The sequence below is a fragment of the Myxocyprinus asiaticus genome, chromosome 36, assembly GCF_019703515.2.
Source record: "Myxocyprinus asiaticus isolate MX2 ecotype Aquarium Trade chromosome 36, UBuf_Myxa_2, whole genome shotgun sequence".
Taxonomy (NCBI): Eukaryota; Metazoa; Chordata; class Actinopteri; order Cypriniformes; family Catostomidae; genus Myxocyprinus; species Myxocyprinus asiaticus.
Genome location: NC_059379.1, coordinates 5933373 through 5957538, shown reverse-complemented (window position 1 = coordinate 5957538; position 24166 = coordinate 5933373).

Sequence of the window (24166 nt, the reverse complement as noted above, 5' to 3'; positions counted from 1 at the left end):
TTTGTCTGTTAAAATGTTGGTTATCTATCCACTATAGATAGTTTTTTTGTTCCTTGGTAGTAAGCGTTATTTACTAATTGCTTATGCCTCAAAAGTATAGAAAATGGCTATTATTCCCCACAAACTTTGCTTTTGTGATCAGGACAGTGATATTTTGAAATTGACCTATTTCCAATGAGAAAACAGGCGAATCTATGTCTTTTCATTCACATAAAGTCAGAAAAAAACAACATATGAATCCAAATTAATATGTATTTATACTAAAGTAATATTCTAAGCCGTGCTGGTCCATAATGGTAACAAGTACCCGTCTCTTCCCCTGGCTCACTCGGTGCACCTCAAAGAGGATTACAACAGCATCAAGACCTTGCTGGACGCCTTGAAGTATGATGAGTATGGCTGGGAGGTCATAGGAGACTTCAAAATGGTGGCATTCCTGATGGGTCTCCAAGGCGGTTTTACCAAGTTTCCCTGCTATCTTTGCCTTTGGGACAGCAGGGACACCAAGGCGCACTACCACAGGCGAGACTGGCCACAGCGGACCGTATTCTCTGTGGGGAGGAACAACGTCAAGTGGGAGCCACTGGTGGACCCCCGGAAGGTGCTGATGACACCACTGCACATCAAATTGGGCCTTATGAAACAATTTGTCAGAGCTCTAGATAAGGAGTCGGCAGCCTTCAAGTGCCTTCAAGACTTCTTCCCTAAGCTGTCTGAGGCAAAGGTTAAAGCCGGTGTCTTTGTCAGACCACAGATAAAGAAGGATTTTGGATTCACATGTTGTTTTTTTCTAACTGTATGTGAACAAAAAGACAAAAATTTGCCCGTTTTCTTATTGGAAATAGGTAAATTTCAAAATATCACTGTCCTGGTCACAAAAGCAAAGTAATAATAATGAGGCCCCACAGAGTAGCATCACACATGTGTTTCAACAACAGCCAATTAAGTTACAAGCTGCCAGATTCAAATTTTTACGCCGACACAGGCTGTGCTGGTCAAGCGTCTGTAATTTATATTCGCTCAAACAATTACTCATACAGTCTTTTAAACGACAGAATAAGTTTATTTTATATACATACATCCAACTCGTCACCAAAGTACCACGATAAAAAGTTTACAGCTCTTATAAGCACAGTCAATACATCAAACACGATATTTCTCCGATGCGTGCTGAAATGTTTGTTTACATTAGTAGCGGATGTCATTCATCAAACAAACAGCTACTCAAAGAGTGTTTTCAAGCACATAATATGTTTATTTTATGTAACATACAGCCTAATTGTCACCAAAGTACCACGATAACAGTTCAATACTTGTATTTGCACAGCCATCATATCTAAACGTGATCTTCCCATGCACACAGCCACGTCTACTTTTTAGGTGCAGATGCGGTTTTCATTCACACAAACAGCAACTTAAACAGTGTTTTCAGGCATATAATATGTTTGTTTTCTGAAAGAGACAGCCAAACTATCACAAAAGCACCACGATAATAGTTTAAAACGTATACTCACAGTGAAAACATGCTTATCGAGCGTGATTATCCGATGCATGCAGCCAAGTCTGTTTACATATGCGCTTGTCACACACACACACACACACACACACACACACACACACACACACACACACACACAATGTCTGAGAAGTCAAACAGTGCATATAGGTAAACCGGACTGCTGATATTATTTGTTCATTTGTTTTTTTACATCTATAAAAACAAAATAAATAAAACAAATACAGTACAGAAGACACGTTTACTATATTATATACAGTATTTAATTTTTTTTATGACATGAAATAAAAAATTTAAATAAAATAAATTTAAAAAATACTCCTCTACACTCTGCCCACCCCTACTGGCTGTGCAGTGTCATGTGCAAAAATAACTCACTCTAGGGGGCACTGCAGGGGAATTTAGACCCTACTCATGAAAAGGTTAAGACTAAAAGAAAATACCATATTTATCTTTTTTTATACATTTTCTTCATCCTCTTTCTTTCAGTGCTGTTTCCAGTGTTGTTTACAATTTTTATTTGAAAGTCTACTATATTCAAGAGACTAATATTCAGTTTACTTATGCAAGTGCCCACCTACACACATTATATTTCCCAACGGTATACACTGTATTAAACTAGACTGACAGAATTTGATCTGAATGACTGTTTGTTACCTATGGCTTCTCTACTCCACTGCATCATTCAATTTTAATGTGACAAATTTGGTTCTAAAAATCTTTTTTGAAAGCCATGTGGGCCCAGATTTGCCTTGAAGCATTTGGATTATTGCACATAAACAGTTTTATAATTGCTCACCTTATGATATGGGCTCAATTTCAAAACCTAGCGAGCTACCTCGCTGCCCGCAGTCTTCATAGGCAGCCACCTAATAAGGCAGCATCCTAACCTCGATGGAACCTCACAAGTGGCTGAATTGGAAAGCTCTACTTGGACAGAAACTCCCCATGTCACACAAACATGCTTTTCCCCATGATTTTCAAGGAAGACTTGACATGATTCCAGCAACGTACATGTTAGCATGTTGCTAAGCTGACAATGTGATACTCTGATAGCAAAAAATAAAAAAAATATAATGCATAACATGCACAAATAATGCAGATAAACTAATCCATTTTTATTTTATTTTTATTTATTTTTATTACAATAAGGTTCCTTTCCTTAACATTAGCTAAAGCATTAGGTATAATGAATTAACAACGTACAATACTGTATATCAGAATCAGAATCAGCTTTATTGCCAAGTATGCTTACACATACAAGGAATTTGTCTTGGTGACAGGAGCTTCCAGTGTACAACAATACAAAAACAATACAAAAACAGCAGCAAGACATAGATAATAATAAAAAATAAAACTAATTATACACATACGTACAGATACACACATACATACATACACACATACACATGGGTAGTGCAAATCTAATACAATCTGTTATGTACAGTGCAAATACAAATCTGTTATGTACAGTGCAAATGTTTTTTTTTTTTATTTATTTATTCATTTTTTTATTATTATTATTATTTAGAGGAATGAAATGGCAGAAGAGGTTGGGTGTGTTGGATAAATATAAGAAAGACTAAACTGTGTACTGCACATAGTTATTGCTCAATGGGGCAGTTTAAATGTTCATGAGATGGATAGCCTAAGGGAAAAAACTGTTCCTGTGCCTGACGGTTCTGGTGCTCAGAGCTCTGAAGCGTCGGCCAGAAGGCAACAGTTCAAAAAGGTACTGGGCAGGATGAGTGGGGTCCATAGTGATTTTTCCAGCCTTATTCCTCATTCTGGAAGTGTATAGTTCTTGAAGGGGGCGGCAGGGGGAAACCAATAATCCTCTCAGCAATCCGAACTGTCCTTTGTAGTCTTCTGATGTCTGATTTTGTAGCTGAACCAAACCAGACAGTTATCGAAGTGCAGAGGACAGACTCAATGACTGCTGAGTAAAACTGTATCAGCAGCGCCTGTGGCAGGTTGAATTTCCTCAGCTGGCGAACAAAGTACAACCTCTGCTGGGCCTTTTTCACAATGGAGTCAATGTGGGTCTCCCACTTCAGGTCCTTTGAGATGGTAGTGCCCAGGAACCTGAATGACTCCACTGCTGCCACAGTGCTGTTTAGAGTGGTGAGTGGGGTCAGTGTTGGGGTGTTTCTCCTATAGTCCACAATGATCTCCACCGTTTTGAGCGTGTTCAGCTCAAGGTTGTTTTGACTGCACCAGACAGCCAGCTGTTCAACCTCCCTTCTGTATGCAGACTCATCGTCATCTCGGATGAGGCCGATGAAAGTGGTGTCATCTGCAAACTTCAGGAGCTTGACAGAGGGGTCCTTGATGATGCAGTCATTGGTGTAGAGGGAGAAGAGTAGTGGGGAGAGCACACATCCCTGGGGGGCACCAGTGCTGATTGTACATGTGCTAGAAGTGAGTTTCCCCATCTCACAAGCTGCTGCCTGTCCGTCAGAAAGCTGATAATCCACTGACAGGTAGACATGGGAACAGAGAGTTGGTGTAATTTATTCTGGAGTATAGCTGGGATGATGGTGCTGAAAGCCGAACTGAAGTCCACAAAAAGGATCCTTGCATATGTCCCTGGTCTGTCCAGATGTTGCAGGATATGATGCAATCCTATGTTGACTGCATCATCAACAGACCTGTTTGCTCGATAAGCAAATTGAAGGGGATCAAGAAAGGGTCCAGTGATGTTCTTCAGGTGGGCCAACACCAGTCTCTCAAATGATTTCATGACCACAGATGTCAGGGCAACAGGTCTGTAGTCATTAAGTCCTGTGATTTTTGGTTTCTTTGGGACAGGAATAATGATTGAGCATTTGAAGCAGCATGGGACTTCAGACTGCTCCAGTGATCTATTGAAGATCTGTGTGAAGATGGGGGCCAGCTGGTTAGCACAGGATCAAAGACACGCTGGTGAGATGCCATCTGGGCCTGAAGCCTTCCTTGTCTTTTGTTTCCGAAAGACATGGCTCAAGAGTGGTGGTGGCGTAGTGTGCTAAAGCACATAACTGGTAATCAGACTGGTAATCTGGTTCGATCCCTACAGCCACCACCATTGTGTCCTTGAGCAAGACACTTAACTCCAGGTTACTCTGGGGGGATTGTCCCTGTAATAAGTGCACTGTAAGTCGCTTTGGACAAAAGCGTCTGCCAAATGCATAAAATGTAAATGTAAACATCATCTTCACAGATCTTAAGTGCAGGTTGAGTAGCAGGAGGGGGGTTGCAGGAGGTGTTGGTGTTTGTGTAAAGTGAAGGTCAGAGTGGGTGTGGGGTGTGAGATTGGGCTTTTCAAATCTGCAGTAGAACACATTCAGGTCGTCAGCCAGTTGTTGGTTCCCTACAGGGTTGGGGGTAGGAGTCCTGTAATTTGTGAGTTGTTTCATGCCACTCCACACTGAAGCAGGGTCGTTAGCTGAAAACTTGTTTTTCAGCTTCTCAGAGTATCTTCTTTTAGCCACTCTGATTTCACTGTTCAGTGTGTTCCTGGCCTGATTGTACAAGACTTTATCCCCACCCCTGTAAGCATCCTCTTTGGCCTGACGAAGCTGCCTGAGCTCTGCTGTAAACCACGGTTTGTTATTGTTGAACTTTAAATAAGTCCTAGTAGGAATGCACATATCCTCACAGAAACTAATATATGAAGTAACAGTATCTGTGAGCTCGTCGAGGTCTGTGGCTGCAGCCTCAAAAACACTCTAATCCGTGCAGTCAAAGCAGGCTTGTAGTTCCGCTCTGCTTCATTGCTACATCTCTTTACAGTCCTTACTACTGGCTTGGATGATTTTAATTTCTGCCTGTAGGTTGGAAGAAGATGAACCAGACAGATGATCAGAGAGTCCCAAAGCTGCTCTAGGGACAGAGCGATATGCATCCTTTATTGTTGTGTAGCAATGATCCAGTATGTTCCTGTCTCTGGTGGGGCATGTGATGTGCTGTTTGTATTTGGGCAGTTCACGTGTGAGATTTGCTTTGTTAAAATCCCCAAGAATAATAATAACTGAGTCCGGGTATTGTTGTTCCATGTCTGTGATTTGATCATCCAGCTGTTGCAGCGCTGTGTTCAAACACGCGTTTTGCGCGATATGCACACTCACAAGAATAAACAAGGAAAAATCCTGCGGCGAGTAGAAAGGCTTACAGTTAATAAAGAGCGCTTCCAAATTAGGACAGCACATCCTCTTTAATGTTGTTACATCTGTACACCAACTTTCACTGATATAAAAGCATGTTCCACCGCCTCTCATTTCCCTGTTAACGCCGCAATGTGATCCGCTCTGAACAGCTGAAAGCCTGGCAGATGTAATGCGCTGTCCGGAATGGCTTCACTCAGCCAGGTTTCTGTGAAGCACAAGGCAGCAGAGGTTGAAAAGTCCTTGTTTGTGCGGGTGAGGAGATGTAATTCGTCCATTATGTTAGGAAGAGAGTGGAGATTCGCTAAGTGAATACTCGGCAGCGCTGTTCAAAATCCATGCCGACGGAGTTTGACCAGCGCACCGGCTCGTCTCCCTCGCCTGTGTCTCTTGAACAGCAGAGCTGCGCCTCCAACTAAAATGTCTAGCAAAACGTCTGAATATTCGAAAACCGGGAAAAGATTGTCTGGTACATGCTGTCGAATTTTCAGCAGTTTTTCTCTGTTAAAACTGACTGGAAAAAGATTACTAGACACAGGACAAACAAAACAAAAACAACAAAAGAACTGAGGAGCTCCACACTGAGGCAGCTATCCACGGCACCATTCAAATCATGTATATTTTTACAGCATTACACTATTATAGTTATATTATACATGTGTGTGTCTGTACATATGTGTATAATTTTTTTTAAAAAAATTTTTATTATTATTATCTATGTCTTGCTGCTGTTTTTGTATTGTTTTTGTATTGTCGTACACTGGAAGCTCCTGTCACCAAGACAAATTCCTTGTATGTGTAAGCATACTTGGCAATAAAGCTCATTCTGATTCTGATTTATTCATCTTTGTTAATGTTAGTCAAACTATAAAATAAAAATACAATTGTTCATTGTTTGTTCATGTTAGCTCATAGTGCATAAACTAATGTGAAGAACACAACTTTCGATTTAAACAATTTATTAGTATACACTATGTTAAAATTAAACAAGATTAGTAAATGCTGTAAAAATGTTGTTAGTCCATGTTAACTAATGGTGTTAACAAAATCTTCATATGTCTGGTACATCTCAAAGGTAAACATGCAAACAGAATCAAACCACACTGTAATACAATAATTAAATAGTCAACTATATCGTGACCTCAAATTTTTACCAAAGTTTTTAATGTGTTCTTAAGACAAAGGTATTTTTCATAAAAGTCTGGTTGAGGCATGCTGTCACATGTGTTTTAAATGTCATTACTTTACTAAACAATATGTGTTGGCCAAAACAATGTTTTGATATTTTTTGTATGTTACCTTTTTTCCCATTTCTGTTGTTCAGTGATTCATTTTGTGCTTCATAATTATATATATATATATATATATATATATATATATATATATATATATATATATACACACACACACACTGTGTGCCCAATTATTAGGCAAGTGAGTATTCTGATCGTATCATTATTTCCATGCACATTTTCCAGCACCAAACCATATAAACTTGAATGCTTATTGGATTCAATCATTTTCAGGTGGTATGTATTTGTGTAATGAGGGAGGGTGTGGCGAAAGTGACTAACACCATATATCAAGGTGTGCATAATTATTAGGCAGCTTCATTACCTCAGTTAAAATGGGCCAAAAAAGAGATTTATTTGACACTGAAAAGTCAAATATTTTAAAATGCCTTTCAGACGGATGCAACACTCTTGAAATAGCTAAACTATTGAGGCGTATTGACCACCGGACAATCAAACATTTTGTTGCGAACAGTCAACTGGGGCACAAAAAATGCATGGACAAGAAAAGGCGCAAATGAACTGCAAAAGACTTGAGAAGAATTAAACGTGAAGCTACCAGGAACCCATTATCTTAAAGTGTCATCATATTCCAGAACTGCAACCTACCTGGAGTGTCCAGAAGTACAAGGTGTCAAGTGCTCAGAGACATGGACAAGGTCAAGAAGGCTGAAACACGACCACCACTGAATATATTCACAAGTTGAAGCATCAAGATTGGGCAAAGAAATACATGAAGACAGATTTTTCAAAGGTTTTATGGACAGATGAAATGAGAGTGACTCTTGATGGACCAGATGGATGGGCCCGTGGCTGGATCATTAATGGACACAGGGAACCACTTCGAGTCTGGTGCCAGCAAGGTGGAGGAGGGGTACTGCTATGGGCTGCTATCATTAAGGATCGAGTTGAAGATGGACTGAAACTCAACTTTCAAACCTACTGCCAGTTTCTGGAAAGTACTTTCTTCAAGCAGTGGTACAGGAAGAAGTCCTCAGCATTCAAGAAGGCCATGATCTTTATGCAGGACAATGCTCCATCACATGCATCCAAGTACTCCACTGCTTGGCTAGCCAGCAAGGGCCTCAAAGATGCCAAAATAATGACTTGGTCCCATTCCTCACCTGACTTAAATCCTACTGAGAACTTGTGGGCCTTTCTCAAACGTGAGATTTCCAGCGAGGGAAGACAGTACACCTCTTTGAACAGCATTTGGGAGGCTGTGGTTGCTGCTTCAGCGAAAGTTGATCGTGAACAGATCAAGAAACTGACAGACTCCATGGATGGAAGACTCATGGCAGTTATTGAAATGAAGGGTGGCTATATTGGTCACTGAATATTTTTGAAAGGCCAAAAATGTTATTTAATTGTTATTTTGTGTTACTTATTTGTTGCACTTACCTAAAAACTGAGAATAAACAAATGAGTTGGGAGAAATTATTTTTGTAATTTAGTTGCCTAATAATTGTGCACACATATATATTCCCCTGAGAAAGACAAAACTCACTTTTTCTTTGTTAAACATTCAGGTTTAAGGTTCAATAACATTTTGGATTGACTGAGAGCATTGTGTTTGTTCAACAATAAAATTAATCCGGAGGAATACAATTTGCCTAATAATTGGGCACGCAGTGTGTGTGTATGTGTATGTGTGTATATATATATATATATATATATATATATATATATATATATATACAATTACATTTTGCTGAAAAGCCTATAATAGGCTGTTTAATGCAGGCATAGATTTAAATAAAGGAATAAGTGAATAAAGGAAACGTTTTCCTGTCATGTCCCAATTTCCATATGAAACGGTTGTCATTAGTTTAGTGACAGGTTCCAGTATGACAACTTACCCCATACAGTCTGACAATATGCCCCGTTACTGGGGCATGTTGTCACAAAAGATCAGCATGTATTTAATGGTATGTATTTAATGTGTATTTAATTTTTCCTGGGCAATATCAGTGAAAATGTACACAAGTTTATGTTGTCAATACTTGTAGGGATGTGGCTATGCAGAAATTGACTTTTCAAAAAAAAAATCTACCCTGAGAAATATTCACTGGAGTAAAAATTGTGACAACTAGCCCTGGTCTCCCCATTATTTAATTAACATTTCTTTCCTGAATTTGTACAAAACTAGGTTTTTGTAGATTATAGACAACGCAATTATGCTGCCAACCATTTAGACCAGTTTTCTCATCTGGAGCGTGCCTATGCTTTAAAATGCTGCCTACGTAGGCAGTTCACTTGGTTTTGGAACAGAACAATAGATTCTGTTATATGAAGTCTGTACTGCCTCTCAACTGTGATTACAAGAGCCTGTTTATTTTTTTCATGGGCGATCCTCTGGGACTTCCTTTGGGCACTTAAGATGATACATACACACCCTATATTTCTCACTCTCTCTGAATATTCCCCAGACTCCTAGTTTATAGTGACTACATATAGTGAATGGAGTGAGACAGTTATGAATATTTTAGTATTCCTGTGTGTGTGTGTGTGTGTGTGTGTGTGTGTGTGTGTGTGTGTGTGTGTGTGTGTGCACGTACTGTATTGTGTGTTTGAATGAGGTTGGTGGCTAGTGCTTGTTTTTATCATTTTTTAGGTTATTCATTCATTGACTCTCAATATGCCAGTACATGCTCCAACTTCATGTGCAACACTGGCTGTGAACATACTTTTCAGTATGTTTGTGTATCTTTATTTTTAGGGACATACTGAGGAAAATAAAACCTGTGTGTATGTTTCTGTGTGGTAATCTTGACATGCTGAACGTTATGCTTGGGCAAATCTGCTGAGTGCTGCATTTTCAACTTTCTTTATTTGGGTTTGTTCTGTTTAGCATTTCTGGTAAGAAACCTAGACTGACTTTTTGTAATCACACGGCCATAATGAAGTTTCGGACAGACAAATTCAGGTGACTTTTAACTGCTGCCTGCGCTCAAATGATTTTGACCTGCTCAAGCAGTATGCAGGAACTTCTGTAGTCAGCAAAATGGTAATACAGGAAAAATGTGGCCCTGTTTCAGCACTAAGCCGGACTGCAGAGATTGATTATCATATTATTTCTCAAGGAAACAGTATATTTTTTGTTGGCTGCATCTCAAAAGACGTCTGCCTACCTAGACAGCATTTTTGGACATCTTAGCCGCAAATTTGTTTCAAAAGTTCAAACCAAAAATGCTGTCTGATTTTTTAGAAAAGTAATAGTACACTTCTACTTAAAAAAAAAAAAAAAAAAAAAACTTGATTAGAGGTATCATTCATGTCCATAGAACAAACAATGCTGGATGAATCTTGCGCCAAATTTGATCACTTAGGGGTTTGTTCAAATGCCTAACCCTCAGAATAGGAAGTGATAAAACACTACAAAATAATAATAATAATTTTCGTACTGAGTATTTTTGTCTTTATTTCCTGGTAAAAAAATAAAATAAAAAACAATAATAATATTTAAACATCCTTAAAACAAGAAAAAATTATTTTAGAAACAGAATGACATATATATATATATATAGGGTTTCTTAAAACAAGAAAAAAATTGCCAATGCGGTTTAAAAAATAATAATAATAACAAATGAATATAAAATTAAGAAATACAGATTTTCCCTTTGCATAATTTTTTCCCCATTGGCAAATATATATATATATATATATATATATATATATATATATATATATATATATATTCATAAGCATAAACGTTACAATATTTTGTTTGATATCTGTGAAAATGAGATATTTTGCTTCTCACATAAATTTTTCTTGTTTTAAGAATGTTTACATATTTTTACTGTAAAACAAGACCAACATACTCAGTAAGAAAATTAGGTAACACATTACAATAAGAATCCATTCGTTAACATTGGTTAAAAAACATTAGTTAACATGAACTAACAATGAACAATCCTTATTAAGCATTTATTAACCTTAGTTAATGTTAATTTCAACATGTACTAATACATTTTTCAATCAAAAGTTGTATTTGTTAACATTAATGCACTATGAACTAACATGAACTAACAATGAGCAACTGTATTTTTATTAACTAACATTAACAAAGATTGCTAAATGCTGAATAAAATATTTTGTTCATTGTTAGTTAATGATACCCACTGCATTTACTAATGTTAACGAATAGAACCTTATTGTATTGTGTTAGCGAAAATTATTTTTTGTAGTTACAAATAAGACAAAAATCAGCATCAAGGATGGAGCCACAATTAATTTTCAAAATTCAAAGTTGAACTGAACCTTCATCAACTGTATAACATCAAAGACAGTGGTTAAAACTCCAAACGCACTTCATTTCAACTCTTTTAGAGGGGAAAGCAAAAATGTTTGTAGTATGTGTGTGAGAAAATTCAGATGTACTGTATGACCCTAATGAGGCAAAACAAGGCTTTGAATTGAGCCTTGAATTTGCAGGCAAAACTGAGCAAAAATTACTGTTCCACTGCTGTACCTTTGAAAGAGTGCTGATCTGAAGTTTATTTAAATATCTCTAGCTGTATAACATTTATTTATTTATTTAAACTAAGTTTATACTCCAAATGTTGCACCCATTTACATGAATGTAGGTATTGTAAATTGGTGCAAAACTCCTGGAATCCGATATTAGCATGTTATGTGACCTCCATCAAGCAGTTTCACTTCCAGCTAATGTTTGTGTTTTTTGATTAACTGAACTCTCTTATGCTGACATGAAGTTATGCCTTATTTATTTATTTTTTTCCCTACGGGGAGTCTATGCATTCAAGTCTTTTTTTAACTGTTATAGCAGTTGTTTGCTCTATATGTCAGCAATCACAGGCTACCATTTGGCTGATTTTAATGAAAATGAAAATGTTGCTATTATTTACTCACACCAAAGTTTTTCCAAAACTCTATGCTGTTGTTTTTCGAATACATAGACAATTTTTGAAAAATGTTTTCCAAAAACTCTCATTCTTCATTCCTCATATTCAAATGGCAAGTCACATATCGCAAACCCTTTAAACATTCAATCACTTTCAGGAATGAATTATAGATATCTACAATCCAATTTTCACAAGTTAAAATGCTAATAGTTAGATATCAGTAAATGCACTAGTATTTGCACTAGTAACAATTACTCATGGAAATTCATTTCCTGATATCAAAAATTGAATTTCAACTATTGAAAAAAAGATATGACTAGTCATTTTCAATTGTTCCATTTCACAATTATCTGTCAATAAATTGAAATTATTTGAATATCTGTCAAAACAATAAAATAGTTGAAATTTAAATTTCATATATAAGCTATGTACTATGTACCAACTAATAAAAAATATTATTTTTGATATCAATAATTATGTTGTTAATAGTACAAATATCTATTCCTGATATCAGCAATTTAATTAGTGTGAACTAGTAAAAAAATGCTTATTTATGATAACTGTAAATATATTTTAAAATGTTGTATTTGATATTTCAGAATCTGAAAATGGTTTTTAGAAATAACTAAATTGAAGCGTAATTAAAGATATATAAAAAGGCATTCTAACTAGTTACAATCGCATAGTAGATATCTAAAATTAACATTGCCAGTAGTGTAAAACAAATTGCCAATATCAAAATTAGCACTTTTACTAGTTGTACTTCAATTGTTGAAGTCAGGAATAGACTCTTGCACTAGTAATAGTGTTATTATTGATATAAAAAAAATATCTATAAGTACTGTACATAGCTGATATTTGTATTTGGAATTTCAACAAGTATGAAATGTATTATACTGTATATATCTGCAATTGTTTATATATATATATATATAAGGTGTGAATAACAGATCACAGTGAAATCCTTTTTTGATATCAAGAATGCGTATTCCCACAAGCAATGACATTATTTTTTTTATATCAAGAATTTATTTTTTTACTAGTGCAAGCTAAATTACTTATATCAAAAATTAGCATTTTCAGTAGATGCAGTTCCATTGCTTATCTCAAGAATGAGCATTTTTACTAATGAAAATTTAATTAGCTATGATTCATATTCTGCACATGATTAAATGTCGAAAGGGCTTGCTACATCACATTTAATTATGACAAATGTAATTTTAATTTCAGTGACCTCAAACCTGACCAAACACGTCGGTTTATCATTTTTAAATCTGAATGTGAGCAAATGAGGTTTTGGAGCCTCAGCAGAGGGAAAGATTATCAGTGAATGACTACTTAAATTTTGGCTGTCTCCTCATATAGCTGTCATCTGACTTCAGAAGACTATTTTAGTAGTCTACCTAGTCATAGAGAGTACATTTATGTTTTGTTCGTTTTTTTGTCCTTGACAGCAGTAGTCACTATGAACTGCCTTTGTATGGAAAGAGCTGCGTGAAGACCAGAACAAAAATAAAAATAACTGCATAGGGGTTTTGAATGACATGAGAATGAGTAAATAAAGAATTTATATGTTTGGGTGAACCATTCGTTTAAGCAATGTTTTTATATAAAATAAAAGTCCATAAAGTCTAATAACTATGAGCGATGAAAGGTCTTTAAATGCTCGAAAGCATGTTCTAGTCTCATTTTCTTAGCCTCAGTGTTCTACTGGATGTCACGAAAGATGCTGTTTGTGCATTTAGTATTCCAAAGGCATGCGCTCTGCCTTCAACAATGTGTTCAAGACATCGGGTGTCATTGCTGTGCAGATGTTAAAATTTGGATTAGATCTGTTGGTCTTAAAAGGGTGTTCTCTGAAGCACACTGCCACTACCTTTCAACACAAATGTTACCTTTTAAGTTTGATTTCTGTTTCAGAAGGAAGTTATTAAAGTTTTTTTTTTTTTGTTTGTTTTTTTTTTTTGTTTGTTTTTTTTAGGAACTTACATGCACAGGATGTTGTGGATGGTTGTCAGGGTGTTGCTATGCAGTTGCTAAGGTGTTATGAGTGGTTGTTAGCCCATTGATATGCAGTTGCTAGGGTGTTTTTGGTGGTTTCTAGGTGATTGCATACTGCCCCAAGCAAAATAACTCACCCTTGAGTCTCTGATATTCTGGTCTCTATATGGCATCAGTCTTTCCGTCCATGGAATTTTTTTTTCCAGTTTTTTTTTTTTCTCCACCAGGCAAAAATCATAAGTCAAGTCACTTATAACAGCACAACTCCCCTCAATAAGCTGCATGATTTGGGGTATTACTCATTTCCATAACACAAATTGGGCAACATTTTAATGTTGCCGCGTAACTCGACATGAATAATACTTCCAGCCTGATCTCATAAAAATGACGTGACTGTGGCAACTATTTTTCAGAATGATATTACGTGGCTCCTTACACATGTTGCAGCAGTTCCAAGGTGAAATACTTTCTGTGTGGGGCTAAAAGCGAGTTAACTTTCTCCTAAAGAGTTTAGGTTTTAAATGTTGAGTTTTAAATCAATGAAACCTACCTCCTTACCCGAAACCTTGAACCTAAACCTAACCGATATTGCAAATGTGAGATGAAAAATGCAATTGCATTTTTTTTTTTTGGTGCTTCTGTGACACATGCGACTCAGGTGTGGACTCGCATGTGATTCAGGACTTGTACCCCGTTTTTTGCATTGCACAATTTTATTACACTTGAACAAGCTTGTATAAATGTAATTGGTTAACGTAAACATTAAAATGTAAGTCATGCGCTATAATAAAAGTGTACAATACAGTAATATCTTGGCAGACATCCACAACACTCTAGAATCGTCCCGGGAAATTTTGTAAGAGCAGGTACCACCTTTCTAATGCAAGTATCGTAGGCTACAGTTGCTAATACTAAAAATACAGGAGATCTGAGCAGCAGTAGTGATGTTTGCCTTAGAAAAGCCCACTAATTAACTCTAATCTGTCTCTGTTTTACTTAAAGATATTACTGCACAAAGATAATCTTGAGCTCTCATCACAATCTTCTCTCGCTATGAATAATGTCAGAGAATCTTGAAACTGCCCTCAGCCCTGTAAAAATGCAGTCTTTGCTCCCATGTACAGTACTTGCTTTTCACTATTCGATCAAAACTTTCCCCGCAAATAGGGATTTAAAAGTTTATCACATTTGTGAATATTACAGCCGTAGATCTGGAGGGATATAGAGACAAAAAAAATGAAGAAGAAGAAGAAAAAAAGAAGAAGAGTGGGCTGGCACAGATGTATTATTTAACACTCGCTAAATAATGCATTATGTTTGAAATATTTCTTTTAACAGAGTGATTTGTTGGGGAGAAATGACTCTTTTCTTTAAGGAAGCAATTTACAAAGCGATAATGCCCTAGTAAATCGTTGCGTGGCTGTGTTTTTTATTTTTTATTTTTTTTTTTTTGGCCAACATTTGCAAAATGCCAATAGACTGTCCCTTCCAATAAACACAGACACACACGCTCTCGCTCATCTTCCAGAGGTCACACATCACCAGAGAGAAATGTAACTCATTTTGTATCACACACAGCATGATAAACAAGAGCATCAGATGGCTTACATTTTGAACAATATCCATCGGTTTGCATATTAAAAGGGCTAATAAATGTGGTCCCTAGTTTTTTCGGCAGGCATGAATATTTTATTGAGTCGTGTACATTCCCTTCTGCATATTTGTTGAAAGGGCCAGGATAATAATTTGAATAATTCAGCGTGGAAAAATATCTCAAAACAAATGCTCCAAGCCAATGACATTTCAATGCAAAGGACACATTTGATTAATGGGGTCTGTGAATAGTCGGAAGCATTAGTGCCAATAGAGGGCCTGATCAAAAGGCTTAATGACGGAGTTGCAAACTACAAACTGTATGCTATGTTACAGGCTGGGTGGGCTTCCATTTTTCTGGTGCGAACATCATGTATCTTCATGCACATGCCTAGAACATACAGTAGAAGACATGAAAAAAAAATAAAAAATACAAATAAATCTGGTGGCCTTTGAATAGTGATAGTTACTGTAATTCAGATTTTTACCAGTCAGTCAATGACACCTGTAATATAGTAAACTTTAGTATATTAAATTCAGCATATACTATATATACTACCGGTCAATAGTTTTAGAACACTAAGAAATTTTTGCTTTTGAAAGAAATGGATGCTTCTGGTCATCAAGGGTGCATTATTTGTCAAGGATTAAGTACAGACATTGATAATGTTCCAAATGATTATTCTATCTACTGTCTACTTCCTTCTCTGTACCGGTTGGACCTATTTTTTTCTTATTTCAAAACAGTAGTGCAAAAAATAGCCTATATCTCTCAAAAGAACAATAGACTGATGAATTTAATAAGAACTGTGTTTCTTTTTTACCATTTAAACCACAATTTGACTTGCAAGTGTTAAGTGACTTGTGAAATGCAAGTGAACTCAATAGCCAAGCAACTGAAAAAAGACACTGTATTGTGATTACCACACTTCAATAAGTAGTAAAACCGTTCTCAACTGCTCTAATAAGAAAAGTTTCTTTGAGTACCAAACTAGCTCATTAAAATGAATTCTTGAGCAGTAGGTGATACCGTATGTTCCTAATAGTCTGTAGCAATGACTGCTAAAAATGAGGCTTTGACATTATGGTTAATAATTGAATTTTAAAATAAAATAAAAATACAAAATACTTTTTAAACCAGAAAAAAATATATAGGATAAGATAAAAGTATAGGTTTTTAAATGTGTTGCAACTTAGTTGTGTTAGTGCCCTTACAATACATATTATAAACACAATATTACACACACACACACACACACACATATTGGTGTGGCTATCCTTATGAGGACTCTCCATAGACATAATGATTTTTATACTGTATGAACTATAGATTCTCTCCCCTTACCCTACCCCTAAACCTAACCCTCACACAAACGTTCTGCATTGTTACATTTAAAAAACAAAAAAGCAATTTGGATTATGGGGACACTAGAAATGTCCTCATAAACCATATTTATAGCATAATACCCTTGTAATTACCAGTTTGTAACCTAAAAAATTGTCCTCGTAAACCACCCAAACCTGCCCACAAACACACACACACACACACACATACATATATATATATATATATATATATATATATACGCTCGACCACGCCCCCGCTGCCACATATCCCCACCACCCGACTCAGGCCAGGGAGACAGTTGGGAGACCACCTTGAACTAAAACGGCTGAAGAGTCAGATACCAACGGGTGATCCGCACATTGGTATCCTTCATGCGGTGGAGCCATTGGAGTGGGCCATGTTCTGAACAGAACGTGAAGGCCCGCCCAGCAGGAGAGTGAGGACCACCCATTTGATGGCAAGACACTCCTTTTCAACGGTGCTGTACTTAGTCTCCCTCAGCGAGAGCTTACGACTAATGTAAAGCACCGGACGCTCCAACCCCCTCCACCACCTGCGAGAGCATCGCCCCCAGCCCGCTGTCTGAAGCGTCCATCTAGAACTAGAACAACCGGGCTGGACCAATCGCTGTGGGATTCCTCTATTACTCCCATATCGAGCACTGCATCCAATTCTTCCCGAACAATTTTCTTTTTGTGCCCAGCAATCATAGGGACAGCTATGTTCCACCACCCCCGGCTCAGTCTCGATGTGGTGCTTGATGAGGTTTGTCCGACCCGGCAGAGGAGAAAATACATCTGCAAACTCCTGTTGCAACTTGGCAACTTCTGAGACTTGACACGGTGAGAGGTAGTCTCCGCAAGTGACTGGTTGAAGGTCCCTCCTCCCAAGCTTGCATAAGACATCAAGCATGCCGCACGGGTGCCGCCCATGCAGCAGCTTGAATGGGGAAAACACAGTGGAGGCTTGAGGGACCTGCGAATAACAGGGGATCGAGCCATTTGTCCCAATTTCTAGCATCCTCATGCACAAACTTAGGAATCATGTTTTTAAGGGTTTTGTTATATCGCTCCACCAGGCCATCTGTTTGTGCATGGTAAACACTGGTGCGAATCGACTTAATACCCAACAATTCATAAAGCTCGCGGAGTGTCCGTGACATAAATGTTGTGCCTTGATCAATGAGGATTTCTTTCGGAATCCCCACCCGAGAGATTATTTTGAAGAGTACCTCTGTAACACTGTGTGCTGAGATGTTGTGTAGAGGCACTGCTTCTGGATATCGCATTGCATAGTCCACCAAGACTAATACAAAGCGATGTCTGCATGCTGACCGCTCTAATGGCACAACGAGGTCCATGGCAAGTTTTTTATTTTTTATTTTTTTATTTTAACATAGTTATTTGCAACCCGGTATTAGTATAGACCTTATTCACACTAGCGCCATCTTTGATTTTCAATCATGTCGCGTCCCATCAACCTTGAAAACAAATGTTTATATATGCTTAAATATGTGGGCCTCAGAGCTTATACAAGGACCCATCTACCACCAAACCCTTGCATAGAAACTGTAGGATCCTACTGTATTTGTTGAATTCATCAATATTTAATGTGTTTGAAGTTAAATATTTCATAATTTCTTGTGGCCCCTTTAAATATATGCATTTTGTATGCATAATTTGTAGTATTTACATTGAGTTTACATGATATATATAACAAATGTTAAAATGGCACTGTCTCTTTAAGAACAGTGGCTGTTCAGTGAACGTGTTTCTGTTGAGTGGATTCTTTACCACATCTGTGCTGTGTGTTTGAATTAGTCTGACTGTAAATAACAGAACAGGTATTAAAAGAGACTTAATCAATAAAAATAGATTGTGTAGATCTCAACTTTAAAAGATAACTGGACCAGGGGGACCCTAAAATAAAATTGGCCCCGGGGCACTTGCTAGTCATAATCCGCCCCTGGCCATTCCCATTAAAAATCAAAGATGGCGCTAGCGTGAATAAGGTCCTTTATGAGATTAGCATGTCCCCTTATGATGTTTTATTGACCATATAAACATGCCCCATCTGGTATTTTCTGGCTGTTGCCCATAAAAGTTTCTCTTCAAAAATAATTTGTTTAATGATAACATTTAAAAGTATTATAGAGGGAAAGAGTGATGGATATAGATGAAATATGAAATTCCTTTATATTTTATACTGTTTCTTAATAACATATTTGCTGTTCTGCATTTGAGAGTACTTTAAACCTATCTGCAACCAAACTGCAACATTAAGAAAATGTTTTGAGCATGGTGGGGAGTGGGGTGTTATTGATATAAGACAAAAAAAAAAAAAACAATGACACTTGCACTGACAAAGTCTACCTAAATTAGTCTGATTCGAAGGGTTTCTTGGGCACTCACACACGAGGAGCCAGTACGACTACAATATTAAAACCCATGACAGGTTAAATCATCAAATGCGCTTCTGACAACTGCTTTAAGCTATTTATTTATTTAATAATCTTTAATTAGGAAATGGACTTAATGTCATCTGATTTGAGCACAGTTGGACTCTTAAATCAAATTTCACATTGTCATATCCAGTTCATTGTGGGTTTTCTTCCGATGAGAGCAGAACGGGAGTGTCAGATTGCATTATATCTGATTAGACTTTGAATATTTTCCTGAGCGGCCTCTGGAAAACTTCAGTCTAAACAGTCTATGCACTGTGATATTGAGTAGAATTGCTTTACAACAAGGAACAAATCACAGGGGACTGATACAGCAAAACTTGAATTCCAGAGAAGAAAGAAAGGCAGATGGGTTTGGAACAACACAAGGGTGAGTAAGTTAAATCAGAATATAAATTTAAGTCAATGCCATTCTTTTCGCAGTGGAGAATGATGCTGTAAAGTCCCAGGAAAGTCTGCTGCATCCTCCTCAACAAGCGCTCAGAACCTGCCTGCAAAAATAAGGAATCGGGGATTGCGTCGTTATACCTGCATAAGCCCTTATAAGTCAATCAGGTTCTAAAACAATGCAGAAGCACATTCAAATAAAAAGCTGTTTCAGGGGCTGCAATTCATACTTTGTAGATTCCCCCTACAAGCTCCTCAAAATGTCACTGTTTCTTATATCATCTCTTCATTCTCCTCCTTGCAGGGCCCTTCATCATCTTCCTCTTTAAATGGCAGACAGAGACGAATCGATCTCCCCAAAGGGGCATTTGTTCTGCTGATGGCAGGTCCATCACATTGTTTTCTTGTTGTTTGGGTGGACTCATTATTCCGGATCTTTTCACTGACTTGCATTATAGATTCTTTAATCAAAAAAACACTGCTGGACAGTTGAAGTGGAAACCATGAGAAACTCTGGGAAAAACCACCCAAACCATTTATCTTCTGAATTATGTGGGAAAATGTTGGGAAAGGTTTTCACTGACTTAAAACATTATCAGTTTCCTTCTCTCTCTCTCTCTCTCGCTCTCTCTCTCTCTCTCTCTCTCTCTCTCTCAGTAAATTATTTATCAGTAAAAAAGAAAAAAAAAAAAGGTTTGGACATACCCATTCCTTCCTTATTATTACTCATTTCCATATTTTAGAATAATAGCTAAGTAAATTCATCAAAACAATGAAATAAAACAAATTAACATATATGGAAGTATTATGGGTATTCTGCAGTGATTAAAAAAAAAAAAAGTGTGTGTGTGTGTGTGTGTGTGTGTGTGTGTGTGTGCATGCACCTGAGTAGTGGGGGGATATGGAACTGACCCATCAAGTTTGTTATTGCTATGATGTATACTCTCTGACTACCTTTTAGGGCAGAAAAAGCATATAATAATAATATAATAATAAAAAAATCAATAAAAATTTTTATCGAAGAGTTTCAGCATCTTTGGTGCTTGGACTCCCTTATGATGCAATTGTTATCTGATGTTCATTTTAGAAATCCAAAAATTAGATATAGGAATTGCACGTGTCGCATATTCTTAATAACAGTCTATTTTTGGACTCTCGAAAATCAAGATATTGACCGTACTGTTTTTTTGCTTATCAAAATATGAAAGAGAGAGGATGTGGAATGGAAATACTGTATGTATTTGACTAAAGTTAGGGGTACTTAGGGCTTTTGTAACATAGTAAGGAATTTTTTATTCAAAGCTGTTGCGGCACATACGGCATATAAACCATCCAACCATTGCAGCGCCCTTTCATATGCTGTGTCTTTTTCCACTCAGAGAAAGTTGTCTTTGCTTTTCACATTCTCTCTTGCTCTCTCTTCTCTACTTCCAGATACTTCATTTTTCAACATCATGCCTTTGTAGTGCCGAAATCTGCCATGCAAAATGATGGAGGATTCCCCACCGGATGAAACAAATGACTTCATAGGACTCACAAAGAGAAAAAAGTGAGTGTTTTCATGAATGTATGATATATGAAGGTTTGCTTTGTTTCTGAGCTATGTATGAAATAGCTTGCACTTTTTACTATTTAACAAGAATTCAGCATTTATTTATGCTCAAAATGAATTTGCTTACAATGTTATATGTTTATTTTATGTGCTGTGAACCAGGGACTAAAAACGATTCAGGGAACGAAACCTGAAAACGAACAAAATACTCAGACTACTAATTTAATGTCTGTAATTGGCTTAATATGGCGTAACTGTCAAGATCATAAGGCCCAATATAACTTTATTTTACACTTATTCCCCATATTAAAAAATATATTGAAATAAATAAACTGATAAACATTGTATATAATCATAAGATTGAAGTGGGCCCTGACAACCTTATTCTTGGTATACTACCTCCATTACTAAGAAATAAAATAAAGCAATACACTTTCAGAATAATTAAAATTACAGCCTTAAAGCAAATTACAAAGACAAATCAGAGTCCTCACAAATGCAAGGATGGATTGGAGAGAAATAATATCAAGGAGGAAAATAAGGATGGAGTGATAGAAAATATATTAGATGGAGAGATCAATAACATATAAGGTTAAAAACCTAAATTTGACACAGATGGGAACTGCTCAAAGAAGTAATTATATAATAGTAAATGATGACTATTCTTTCTGTTGACAGAAATGTAGCTAATGATACTGCCCTACAAAGGCAAAACTCAAAATGAAGTTATGACTGAAGCAGGCCTCTTATGATCTGTCCAGTGACAGACGAGTATGCTGAAATTCAAAGAAATCGTTGTGTGAAAATGCATTTACTACAAAATCCACATCAAAATAATTCAAGCCATTTTTCTTAGTTTCAATGTTAGTTAATGAGTATTGCCTTTGTAGGGTAGTAAATGTTATTGATAATTTTAGCAGTGAAAATATATGTGTAAATTAATTTAGGGAATAAAGGAATATGGGTGGATGGATGGATGGAAAGTAATGCTATGTAAACCAAAGTTTAATTTTCAATGCAAAAATAGAGTACAAACAATAAACAACAAACTATCACAGCACTATAAAAATATGTATGTAAAAGAAATGTAAGACGCAAATAGACAGACAGCATCTCTCATCGTCATCGAATTAACAACTGGGGAAACAGAAGGGCGCGTCCCACAAAACACTGTATCCAGCCAAGATCACGTACGGTACTATCAGCCAATATTGGATGCAGGACCTGGCGCTTTAGAGTGGGGCGCAGGACAAGTTTTGATTGCTGAGTGCAGGTACGGGTGGGATGATATGTGCACAGGTGCGGGAGAAAGAAATGACTCGCAGGATCCCCGCAAAATATAAATATCTAAAAATATATAATAGATGTTCCTCAGATTGATTTAATGTATTTAAGGCACAGAGTGTTATTCATGTTATTGCGCAAGAGCAAAAAAAAAAAAAAAATATTTACAGGCGCAGGGTTGGTGGCTGATTCATACAAATTATTCCTTGTGCTCCATGCAGCAGATGGAGAGTGCTATGTATGTTTACGCTTTATTAAAGAAAGGTACCAACAAAACTTTGAAACCAACCAAAGGATAATCAGATATTTGGCAATGTTAGAGTGTTAACAAAACTTGTTTTTTCTCTCTCTTTCAATTTATTTATATATTTATTTTTTCGGGTTGGAATTTTAAAAAATAGCTCATGATACCGGAGCGGGACAGAATCTTACGGGAGTTAGACCTCTACCTGTGGGCTTTTGCAGGCTGGAGCAGGATAAAATGTGAAAGTTGCAGACGTGACAAAATATGACTTAATTTTTTGCAGGAGTGGGACAGAATCCTGTGGGAGCGAGTCTGAAAAATCCATCCAGCATAGACCTCTACTATTATTGCATTAAAAACATGCACTGCACCAAAATAACTCGCATTACCGATCTTGCTCGCGTGACGTCTCAGACTCTCTGGTTTGCAGCAGCCGCTTCTTGAGTGTGTCGTTGCTTTCGGCCAATGACAAAAATAGAAAAACACTACACATTTCTGGTGCTGTTTTGTGATTGGTTGGGCGGTCTACAGCCCACTCTCAATGTTTGCAACACACATCCCGCTCCCATATTGTGTTTAACCGATGCACAAATTGAAAAATGTTAATATTTTATTTAAAACCGTGTTTCCCAAATGTTTGATTGGCTGGGCAAGACTCAAGTTTGGGTGGGCTCAGTCCATCCCTGCCCATGCCTACATCTGGCCTCGTTGTGTGTAAGATCACATGATTAAGGCAATTTTTATATGTGCTGCGAACATTCAAATACTCACTCACAATGTGATTTTGCATGTACCGTGTAAGATGACATGAGGCTAATTGCTTCAATTGTATTTTCAGTACTGTGCAAGGTAATGGGCAAACGTATATTCACACAAATTATATGCTGTATTGATTAAGGAATTTTTTATAAGATTGCAGCGCAATTAGCAAACTGAAGTTGAGATAATTACATGAACCTCTCTCCATATATAGGCCCTACCTCTCAGACAAACTTTAATAAATAAATAATTGCCTTATTACACCTTCATTATACTGCACTGAAAACCCCCCATAAATGTTAGACTTTGCAAAGACTAGGTTTTCTCTAAACCTCAAAAAGCTAACACCAATTTCCAGAATCCTGTGGGTTATTTGCTGCACGCTGGGAATACAATATAAAATATTCCCCTACAAGTTTTCTGTAAACTTGCTGTATTTCAGCAGCAAATATGTTAGTTTCTCTTGTTGTCTCATATCCTGCAGGGAAGCACAGTGGAACAGATTATTTAACCAAGGTTACGCAAGTCAATTTGTCCTACATTTTATTTAGAAGAACAAAAATCTCTGAGCTAATCCATTCTTTGGTTGACAGATGAAAGACCCGAGGGTGAAGACGTAGACACTTCCATGTGTTTACATTAGTGTGCATGAACCAGCAATTTCCTCAGCCTTTTCATGCCCTCGTAATTCATGTTCCTCGGAAAGAGATACTTCC